We start from the raw sequence: 12,323 nt of genomic DNA, 5'->3' as shown, positions 1-12,323 counted from the left end.
CAACAAATACATACATACACACTATCAGGACAAGTAGAAAAGGACACTTAATCAAACAACAAGGGTTCAGGCAAAGTAGACAGGACACAATTAATAGAAACTCAAAACAAAACAGACTTCAACAATCACGAACAGCTTTTAAAACAAATCACACGGACTAAAACAAGTAAAGGAAAGAAAGCAAACTCACCTTAAAACTCGAAAAATCAAAAGTTTTGAACTCAGATTTGGACAGACCTTTCTTAAGGCTGAACGGACTTTAATCGAAGTGTTTCTCAGATGAGAAACACCTCGATTAAGGTCCATTAGGCCTTAATTTCTTTGGCTCGAATAAAACACGGACCAGTGACGAAGAATCACAAAGTTCCAAAACTCAGATCTGGGATTCATGCTTCCCTGATCAGATTCGGACCAAACCAAGTTTGGTCACGAGGGGGGTCTGGGGAGTTTCTGGTGTGAAGCTGGGGTTAAACGGTGTAGATCGAGTTTTGACTCGAATCTTCAAATGAAGATTCGAGGACCTAGAGGATGATTCGAACTAAACGGTCAACAGGTCTATGTTCAGGGTGGTGAGGGGGTTCTATGGTGTTCAGGGCGAGGTCACCGGCGTTCATGCCGCCGGTTTTCATGGTGGAGGATACAGGGGCGGCTCTAGGGTTTGATGGGGATGAGGTTGAAGACGGGAGCTGGGGTATCTGATGGGGGGGCAGGGTAAGGTTATAGGCTTATATACTTATATATGGAATGGGTGGGTTGATCTCAACCGTTAGATCAAACTAGGTCTACGGTCTGGATCTGAGGGCTTAAGTGGAACGGTGTCGTTTCGAGGGTAAAGGGTTTGGGTTGGTCCGGGTGGAAACGGGTCGGGGCCATTAGTAGGTTATGGGAAATGTGATCTTGGCCGTTGATCAATCTGAGATCAACAGCCCAGATCAGGCTCAAACATTACGACGTCGTTTAGACGTCTTTGGTGTCAACTGGACAAGGGCCGGGCAAGCCTGGTTCTGGGCTGTTTGTTTGGGCCAATTTTAATAAATTGGCCCAATCCGGAAGAAGAAAGGATCTTTTTCTCTCTTTTTTTTTAATTTTTATTTCTTTTTCTTATTTATTTTAAAAACAAAACTAAGCAAAAATCAAATTAAAATTAAATACACACTCAATACAATTATTTGCACACACACTAAAGATATTTCAAAACAGGTAAAATCAAACAAAACAAAATCACGGACAAAGATGCCTGTTTATGCCTTTCTATTTAAACCATGTTACGGTTCAGATTATGCATGACACGTACATTTTTTTTGTATTTTGTTTTAATAAAGTAAAAATGGGCCAAGGTCATAAATAATTAACGAAGTGCCATAAAAAAAATTGTACAACAAGATCAATTGTCGTTATTTTTCATTTCTTTTGGAGCGATTGTCCCGTGAAACAAAAATCACGTGCTCACAGCTGCCCCTCTTTGTTCGGAAACACGAAGAGTTTTCGTGCAAAGATAAAGTGAGCGTGTATGAGCGATTTTTGCCTATGGACCACTCCGTATGAAGCATGTTTTTTTTGAAAGATCTGACCGAATCCTGCTTCAAAGATTTCCTACATATCCTGGGCTAAACAGGAATCAGGTCAATGTAGTTCGAGAAGTTTTGGTAGCTGGGACTACCATGGGATTGCAATGCTTGTTGCTGCTGCTGTTGCTGTTGTCACTGCTGCGTCACTGACCGCCTTATTACAACCAAACGAAAATTGGAAACTGAACTAACTACTTATATGCATGTCAACTGCTAGTTACAAGATTCCTATCTATGATTCTTTTACGACTTGATCTTGGGTCTTAGCTGATTCTGCTTGTAGACTCCGACCTGAATCTTGATGCTTGCGAGTTGCGGCGACTTGTTTAATCTCTGAGATACTAAGTGAGACGCGATCAACAGGGTTCAGGACCTTAACCAAATGTTGGAGTCAATCCGCCTTCCATTTATTCCGATATCTCGGGACATCTTCTCTCTTTTTCTTCTTTTTCTTCATTGATTCCGAACTGGGACTCATCTCGTGGGTCATTTCGATCCATGTGGGTCGAGGTTAGACCTGCGGGAGAAAACAAACGAACGAAATTTTCTGCCCCTGTTTCACTAGGAAAATTTCGTTAATTATTCGCCAGGAAGTTCATAAAATTGATGAAAGAGGATATGCATGCTCAGTTCAGGGTTGGAGCCCTAATACCGACTAGCTGGGGAAAGGTTCAGTTTAGGGTTTAAAACCCTAACGCCGAACGAAGGAAAAATTCAGTTTAGGGTTTAAAACCCTAATGCTGATTAAAGGAAAAGTTTAGTTTAGGGTTTAAAACCCTAATGCTGACTAAAGGAAAATTCAGTTTAGGGTTTAAAACCCTAATGCTGATTGCATGGAAAAGCTCAGTTTAGGGTTTAAAACCCTAATGCTGGCTGAAAGGAAAAAGTTCAGTTTAGGGTTTAAAACCTTAATGCTGACTAAAAGGAAAAGCTCAGTTTAGGGTTTAAAACCCTAATGCTGGCTGAAAGGAAAAAGTTCAGTTTAGGGTTTAAAACCCTAATGCTGACTAAAAGGAAAATTCAGTTTAGGGTTTAAAACCCTAATGCTGATTACATGGAAAAGCTCAGTTTAGGGTTTAAAACCCTAATGCTGGCTGAAAGGAAAAAGTTCAGTTTAGGGTTTAAAACCCTAATGCTGACTAAAAGGAAAAGTTCAGTTTAGGGTTTAAAACCCTAATGCTGACTAAAAGAAAAATTCAGTTTAGGGTTTAAAACCCTAATGCTGATTGCATGAAAAAGCTCAGTTTAGGGTTTAAAACCCTAATGCTGGCTGAAAGGAAAAAGTTCAGTTTAGGGTTTAAAACCCTAATGCTGACTAAAAGGAAAAGCTCAGTTTAGGGTTTAAAACCCTAATGCTGGCTGAAAGGAAAAAGTTCAGTTTAGGGTTTAAAACCCTAATGTTGACTAAAAGGAAAATTCAGTTTAGGGTTTAAAACCCTAATGCTGATTACATGGAAAAGCTCAGTTTAGGGTTTAAAACCCTAATGCTGGCTGAAAGGAAAAAGTTCAGTTTAGGGTTTAAAACCCTAATGCTGACTAAAAGGAAAATTCAGTTTAGGGTTTAAAACCCTAATGCTGATTGCATGGAAAAGCTCAGTTTAGGGTTTAAAACCCTAATGCTGGCTGAAAGGAAAAAGTTCAGTTTAGGGTTTAAAACCCTAATGCTGACTAAAAGGAAAAGCTCAGTTTAGGGTTTAAAACCCTAATGCTGGCTAAAAGGAAAAAGTTCAGTTTAGGGTTTAAAACCCTAATGCTGATTACATGGAAAAGCTCAGTTTAGGGTTTAAAACCCTAATGCTGGCTGAAAGGAAAAAGTTCAGTTTAGGGTTTAAAACCCTAATGCTGATTAAAAGGAAAATTCAGTTTTGGGTTTAAAACCCTAATGCTGATTACATGGAAAAGCTCAGTTTAGGGTTTAAAACCCTAATGCTGGCTGAAAGGAAAAAGTTCAGTTTAGGGTTTAAAACCCTAATGTTGACTAAAAGGAAAATTCAGTTTAGGGTTTAAAACCCTAATGCTGATTGCATGGAAAAGCTCAGTTTAGGGTTTAAAACCCTAATGCTGGCTGAAAGGAAAAAGTTCAGTTTAGGGTTTAAAACCCTAATGCTGACTGGCTGGGGACAAAATTCGAGAACAACCACTAACTTCTTTTTTTTTTTGAATTTTCTTACTTTAGTATAAGAAATAAAAAGGGAGTTTCGTGGAAACTTACCTTTCGATTGAATTCCTTATTGCCAAAATGTTTCTTGCACCCATGTACCTTCTTCTTTGGGCGACACCTACTTCTTGCACGGTTGTCTTGGATTAAACCTGTTTGAACTTTTCAGACAAAGAACAATTGTTAGTTTGGAAATGACGGTCGGTTTGGTGACCTTGATCATTCCCAGTTGCTTTCGTGCGTCTTTATTTCTATTGTGAAATTCCGCCATTGATTCGATTTGAATGGCGAAACCCTTTAGACTGCTCAGGCTTGTATTTCCAGATTCTGCAATGATTTGCCTCGTAAGGCCTCCTTTTCTTTTCTCTCTTTTGTCCCGTTTTGATTGAAGGTTCTCAACGGGGATTTTATTGGAGGTATTCTTGTGGGAATTTGTACAAAAGGAAGCTTTGTGGGGGGGGGGGGATATTTACAAAGTGGATTCTTTGTGTGGAGTTTGTACAATGGGGCATGCTGGGTATTTCTTTTTTTTTTCATATTGGGGAGACTCTGTGGGAGATTGTACAAAAGGAAAAACTCTGTGGGGATTTGTACAGGGGGAGACTCTGTGGGGATTTGTCCGAAGGCGGACTTGCTGGGGAAGATTTCAAGATTTCTCTCTTTCCTCTTTACTCTAAGACACCGTCAAACGTCATGATTCATCAGGCTTGGGCAATCGTACCAACGAGATGAGGCGCTTTCCTTCATGAGACGGGATTCCGTGCAAACAAACCTGCCACCTGCCCTTTCCGGTGTGTCCTGAACTTGGGATTAAAACACAAAAGGGATTCGAAGGAAACAAAGAAAGGAGAAAACAAATCAGAAAACAGAGTGTCCTTTTCAGGACGAGAAAGACTTATCTGAGGAAGATAACGCTGGCTTTAAAGGACATGACATGCTCTTTGGACTGGACGTCTGACCTTCCAAGAACTTGCGTTTTCCTGAACCCGAACGGATCTGTGATTCCAAACCGGTGGCATTTTGCCGAAACCTTCTTGGGGTGGAGTCATTCTTTTTCGGCCAACAGCGCCCTTTGCGGGTTTTCGCTGGCTGACCTCTCTCATTTCTCTTCCTGTCATCGCTTGATAGCACTCTTTGCGAGTTTTTACTAAACAAGCTCTCTCATTTTGGTTTCTCTACTCCCGTCGCCTCGTGGTGCCCGAAGGTTTTCACCGCCGAGACTCTCTCATTTTATCTCTCTCAATTCAGAGTGTGCTGGTCTCCATTTGTGACGCTTATTGGTTCCCCACCATATTTGGTAATTGATTTGAAGGCTTGGTAAAAAGAGGTAGATGATACTAACTTCTCAACTGCTCGACGTGCCCCGGTTTCAATTTCAGGGTGGATGGGATTTTATTGTTGGTGTGACTGAACCTCAGGGAGAGGCTGCCTACGTATCCTTTCGGAATCAAGTCAAACGTAGTTCAGGCCTTAATCAATGTTTTGTTTTGTTTTCTTTTTTTTTTTTTTTTTTTGTTTTGTAAGCGGCTCAAAAGTTGGTAGAGAGAATTGGGTAGTGTTTGGGGAGTAGTGGGGAACAAAACCTTCGCCATTTTCAAACGTGTCAGGACCACTGGAGTATGATTTAGACGTAGTATCTCTTGACTGCATCTGCATTTACTGCTGTGTCGGGGTCATTTCCTTCGATATCACCTAGATACAATGCTCCTCTTGGTAATATCTTCCTTACGATGTATGGGCCTTTCCAATTCGGAGCAAACTTCCCTTTTGCTTCCTCATGATGCGGCAGAATACGCCTCAGTACCAATTGTCCTACTTCGAAATTCCGGGGTCGGACTTTCTTGTTGTAAGCACGGGCCATCCTTCGTTGGTATAACTGTCCGTGACAAACTGCGGCCATCCGCTTTTCATCAATCAACGTCAATTGCTCTAACCGAGTCTTGACCCACTCGCTGTCCTCGATTTCTGCTTCGACAATGATTCGAAGCGAAGGAATTTCTACCTCTGCCGGTATTACAGCCTCGGTCCCATAAACCAAAAGATAAGGAGTCGCTCCCACCGATGTGCGTACCGTAGTGTGGTACCCCAATAATGCAAATGGTAACTGCTCATGCCATTGTCGGGAACTTTGGATGGTCTTCCTCAAAATCTTCTTGATGTTTTTGTTTGCCGCTTCCACAGCACCATTGGCCTTTGGCCGATAAGGCGTGGAATTCCTATGCGTTATTCTGAATTGCTCGCATACGTCTCCCATTAAGTGACTGTTCAAGTTTGCTGCGTTATCTGTAATGATAGTCGCAGAAATACCGAAGCAACAGATAAGATTTGAGTGTACAAAATCCACCACAGCTTTCTTAGTGACCGACTTGAGGGTGATAGCCTCTACCCATTTTGTGAAGTAGTCTATGGCAACCAGTATAAACCTGTGTCTATTCGAGGCCTTTGGTTCAATTGGTCCAATGACGTCCATGCCCCAAGCGACAAATGGCCAAGGTGCGGACATGGGATGCAGTTCCGTGGGAGGTGCATGAATCAAATCACCGTGCACCTGACACTGATGACATTTCCGAACGAAGCTAAAGCAATCCTTTTCCATGGTCATCCAGTAGTAGCCTGCTCTAAGGATTTTCTTCGCTAAGACATACCCGTTCATGTGAGGTCCGCACACACCTGCGTGTACTTCGTGCATGATCTTTCTCGCTTCCTCGATATCGACACACCTTAGGAGATTGAGGTCCGGGGTCCTCTTATATAACAATTCACCGCTCAAAAAGAAACCACTTGCATGTCGCCTAATGGTCCTCTTTTGATCTCCAGTAGCGTGCTCGGGGTATTCTTGCGTCTTCAGGAACCTCTTGATGTCATGGTACCAAGGCTGCGTATTTGATCTCGCCTCGATTACACTGCAGTAACCGTGTCTTTCCTTGATTTGGATTTCCAAAGGATCGACGTGGGCATTGCCCGGGTAGGGTAGCATTGAAGCCAAAGTAGCAAGTGCATCTGCCAGTTCATTGTGACACCTCGGAATATACCTGAACTCTATTGATGTAAAGCGCTTGCTGAGGTCCTCCACATGTTGTCGGTATGGGATAAGTTTGACATCCCGAGTTTCCCATTCACCTTGGACTTGTCGGATAATCAGGTCAGAATCTCCCATAATCAGTAAGTCTTCGACATCCTGATCGATTGCCATATGCATGCCCATAATGCAGGCTTCATACTCAGCTGTATTATTTGTGCAAAAGAAACGAAGTCTAGCTGTGGCGGGATAATGCTGACTAGAAGGCGAGATCAAAATTGCCCCAATCCCTACACCCTTGGCGTTCACGGCTCCGTCAAAGAACATCTTCCAAACATGAGCTTCCTCCGAGATCACTTCTACGGTGTTTACCTCTTCATCTGGAAAGTAGGTATCCAATGGCTGGTATTCCTCATCGACCGGATTTTCGGCCAAATGATCTGCTAATGCCTGGGCTTTCATTGCCGTGCGAGTGACATAAACTATGTCGAATTCCGTAAGCAAGATTTGCCATTTAGCCAGTCTCCCAGTAGGCATTGGTTTCTGAAATATATACTTCAAAGGATCCAACCTGCTTATGAGGAACGTAGTGTGGGCTTGGAGATAATGTCTCAGCTTTTGAGCAACCCATGTGAGAGCGCAACATGTCCTTTCCAGCAGAGTGTATTTGGCCTCGTAGCCGGTGAATTTCTTGCTCAAGTAGTAGATTGCTTGCTCCTTCTTTCCGCTTACGTCGTGTTGCCCGAGGACGCAACCGAAAGAGTTCTCCAAGACTGTCAGATACAAGAAAAGTGGCCTTCCTGGTTCTGGAGGGACCAAGACCAGGGGATTCGAAAGGTATTCTTTGACTTTATCAAAGGCTTCTTGACACTCAACTGTCCATTTGATCGCCGCGTCTTTCCTTAACAGCTTGAATATGGGCTCGCACGTGCTTATCAGCTGGGCAATAAACCGACTGATGTAGTTCAACCTGCCCAATAGACTCATCACGTCTTTCTTTGTTCTCGGGGGAGGTAGATCCCTGATGGATTTTATCTTAGTTGGATCTAGCTCGATTCCTCTCCTACTTACGATGAAGCCCAAAAGTTTGCCCGACGGAACTCCGAAAGCGCATTTGGCTGGGTTTAGCTTCAAGTCTACTTTCTTAGTCTCTCGAAGAATTTCCTCAAGTCTTGGATGTGATTATCCTGCATCCTGGACTTGACTATCACGTCATCCACATATACCTCTATTTCCTGATGCATCATGTCATGGAAAATGGCAGTCATGGCCCTCATGTAAGTAGCCCCAACATTCTTCAGACCAAATGGCATGACCCGGTAACAGTAGGTGCCCCAAGGCGTGGTGAAGGCAGTTTTCTCGGCGTCCTCTTCATCCATCAGTACCTGATGATACCCAGCGTAACAATCTACAAAAAACTGTATCTCGTGCTTGGCACAATTATCAACGAGGATGTGGATGTTGGGCAGCGGGAAGTTATCTTTAGGACTTGCTCTGTTCAGATCTCGGTAATCTACACATACCCGAGTTTTCCCGTCCTTTTTTGGTACTGGAACCACATTCTCCAACCATGTTGTATATTGGACTACCCGGATCACTCCTGTTTTTAGTTGCTTGGTGATCTCCTCTTTAATCTTGTCACTGACCTCAGTTTTGAACTTTCGTTGCTTTTGTTGAACTGGAGGACAATCAGGATGAATCGACAATTTATGAACCACTAGATCAACACCTAGTCCCGGCATGTCATCATATGACCAAGCAAACACATCTTTGAATTCAAAAAGAAGTTGAATTATTGCCTCTCGCGTTTTCTTGTCCGTGTGAATGCTTATCTTGGTCTCCCGGATTTCTTCCGGGGTTCCTAAATTTACCGGTTCAGTGTCATTCAGATTTGGCTTAGGTTTATTCTCGAAATATTCCAACTCTCGGTTTATCTCCCTAAAAGCCTCTTCCGCGTCATATTCTGGTTCTGGGTTCATTAATTCGCAGTTAAATAACTCATTGTGATCTGGGCGTGAAGTCCGCAAGCATGTCATATTTAAAGCCGCATTATTAGGACTGAAAAGAAAGATAAAAGGAAAAATAATAAAAATCAGAACAACAGAAAGAATGGGAAAGCAATGATGATTTTTTTTATTTTCTTTGGAAAGTTGGAAGACAACAATGTTTACAACTAGGGATTCAAAACAACAACAAAAAAAGAAAATGTTCAAGTTATGTCCTGGAGATAACTTGCGACACAGGAAAGGTGGCAGGACAGGTCTACCCGGACTTCCGTCTAGTCGGGAATGGCGTGGCCTCCTAGTTTTGGAGTTTGGCGTTTGGTCCCATGTACATCATCTCAGCAGTGCTTGCGCCTTCACCTGGTTGAACCATGTGGACCTCGTAGAGAATCTCTCTCATCGCCCCACATATCTCCTTGATTTCCTCAGTTGTGAAGATCTCATCATCTTCTTCCTCAGCGTACCTTGGCCTGATGAAAGTTGCATATAAATCCGGCAGCGGTTGAGGTAACTTCCAACCTTCATTTTTCCTTTTCTTTGCCCATTCTTCGTCTGCTGGAGTAGGTTTGAAACCTAGTCCAAAACGTTTCTTGACGATTGGCAAAGTAATGGGTTCTGTTATTCCCTGAAGGGTTCGCCCAAGCCCCTTCCCCGGCCTAAATCCATGCCGGATCATCTCTTTGGCCACCATAAACGAGGCGTTAGACAGGAAAGGCTGGGGGCAGGGTATTCCCTTTTCGTGCTGCTCTGCCAGTACAACCTCGAAAGCTTGATAGACCGTATGTTCGCTTCCTTCTCTTGGTTCAAGGTACGGGATGGATGGGTCCCGATAAATGGCATGCTCATCTTCCCCATGGACCACGATCTCTCGGTCTTCGTACTCGAACTTCACCATCTGGTGAAGAGTGGAAGGAACGGCTCCTGCCGCATGGATCCAAGGTCTGCCAAGGAGAAAATTGTAGGATGTGTCCATGTCGATTACCTGGAAGGTTACTCGAAATTCGACTGGTCCTATGACCAACAACAGGTCTATTTCTCCCATGGTATCTCTCTTGATGCCGTCGAAAGCTCTTACGCAGACATTGTTGCGTCGGATTCTTCCTGTCCCAATTTCCATTCTTTGTAGCGTGGAGAGCGGGCAAATGTCAACACCTGATCCTCCATCCAACATTACCCGCTTGACATAGTAGTCTTCGCATTTAACTGTTAGATGCAAAGCCTTGTTGTGTGCTGCTCCTTCCGGGGGTAAATCATTCTTGCTGAAAGAGATTTGGTTGACGGCGAAGAATCTTTCTGTCATCCGCTCTAGTTGCTCCACCGAGGTTTCAACTGGTACATATGCTTCATTCAGGGTTTTCAGCAGGATCTTTTGATGCTCGGTTGACCTCATCAATAATGACAGCATGGATACTTGCTCAGGGTACTTGCGCAGCTGATCTATCACTTCGTAATCCGGCATTTTCATTTGTTGGAAGAACACCTCCGCTTCTTCAACACTCACAGGCTTCTTTGGCGGGAAGCGCCTTTGCGTGGCGTTGTTCAGTTCTTGGGTATTTGAATACCTTCCAATGAAAGTATTTTCTGGAAGTTCTCCCATGACCTCTTTACCTTTGTACATCACCAAAGTCTTTTGATAATTCCACGGCACTGTGGACGGGTTGGTCATTGGCTTTTGTGGCACGCGTCCGATAACCACTGGCTCATTCAGCCGAGGTGGTTGAATCGTCCCCCGGACCACATAGGCCCCTTTTGGCACGTACATAGGTTTTGTCTTTTTGATTCCGAAGTTCTGCGTCTTCTCAACTTGACCTCGTGGTATGTAAAGAACTCCACCTTTTGCTGGTACCACTTTCTTCTCCACCTTCTTCTCAAGCACTTTATTTATAGCTTTGGCCTCTTCCCCCTTTTCTGGTTTTTGGTTCGTTTCAGGCCTCTTTCCCATGTCGACAATGGCAATTATGGCTTTCAGAGCAGGGTCGAACTCTTTGTCTTCACAAATCATTCCGATCAGCGGCCCATTATTGTGAGCGGGTAATGGATTGTTAGTCACATTTGGGATCTCTTCGTCCCTTAGCACTATTTTCCCCTGCTCTATCAAATTTTCGACCACTCTTTTCAATGACCAGCAGTCGTTTGTATCATGTCCCTCGGCCCCTGAATGATATGCGCATCTGACTCCGGCTTTGTAAGAAGGCGATGTTGGGTTTTGCCTTGTTTGAGGGATTGGTTGCAAGAAACCCAACTGGACCAGCTTTGGGAACAAAGTTGAGTATGGCTCACCGATGGGCGTGAAAGTCCGCCTTCTAGGTGGCTCCTGGGGGCGGAAGTTATTCTGCGGTTGTTGTGGGTTATAGTGGTTGCGGTAAGGAGGTTGATTTCTGGGAGCTGGAGCTGGGCCTCGGTTGGCTTGTTGTGGTGGATGGTTATAAGGTTGGGCATTCATGACCATATAAGGTTGATGAGCATATGCCAAATTTGAGTGGGGGTAGTAGTGTTGTGGGGCTCTTTCCGGAAAATGGGGCCTGGGATGACGATACTCCCTTGCTTCAGAGGCTGCCATAGTCATTTCTTCCTTCTTCTTCCCCCTCGTTGTTCCTCCGGACCCGCTTTGGACGGCCTGGGAGGTCGCCCTTATGGCTGCTTGACTCAGAATTCTACCCGTTTTCAAGCCATTTTCCACCATCTCTCCAATCTTGATCGCTTCCGCGAATGGCTTACCCATAGCTGACATCATGTTTTGGAAATAGTCAGACTCTTGAGCCTGGAGAAAGGTAGTGACCATTTCCACTTCATCCATGGGAGGCTTCACTCTCGACGCCTGTTCACGCCACTTAATAGCATACTCTCTAAAGCTTTCAGAAGATTTCTTCTTCAAATTCGACAGAGAGTTTCGGTCTGGCGCAATGTCGATGTTATACTGGAATTGTTTTACAAAATCTCTGGCGAGATCATCCCATATATGCCATCGGGACATTTCCTGATCCATATACCATTCCAAAGCTATCCCTACTAGACTTTCCCCAAAATATGCCATTAGCAGTTCTTCTTTTCCGCCGGCTCCCCGCAATTGGTTGCAGTATTTCTTAAGATGTGCAATGGGGTCACCGTGCCCATCGTATTTCTCGAACTTTGGGGTCTTGAAACCCGTTGGCAGGTGCACATGAGGGAACATGCACAGGTCGGCGTAAGAGACGCTCTTTTGTCCGCTCAATCCTTGCATATTCTTCAAACTTTGTTCAAGGCTTCTCATTCTCTTGGCAATCTCATTTTGTTCTGCAATTCTGGGGTTCTGATCCTGCCCGGGTGCAAGCTCGTACTGAGGCGGTAGAGGATTAGTACTGGTAGCGAACCTAGTTGGTTCCATTGAGAACGATGGTGCTTGGAATGTAAAAGAAGATGAGTCAAAGCTTGGCTTGTACGTGGTAGGCTGTGCCGTAACCGGGCAACGCGATGCAGTAAAGATGTTCATGCTTGCATCAGTGGATGACATTCGGGGATGAGGTTCAGAAGGCGATCCAGCAGAGAAAGCTGAGGTGGCTGGGTACCCGAATGGGGTAGCAGGATAGTTTATGGGG

Source organism: Nicotiana tabacum, chromosome 6 (genome assembly GCF_000715075.1).
Source record: "Nicotiana tabacum cultivar K326 chromosome 6, ASM71507v2, whole genome shotgun sequence".
In the NCBI taxonomy this organism is placed as follows: Eukaryota; Viridiplantae; Streptophyta; class Magnoliopsida; order Solanales; family Solanaceae; genus Nicotiana; species Nicotiana tabacum.
The sequence above is the reverse complement of the archived record's forward strand: the minus strand, read 5'-3'. Positions refer to the sequence as shown.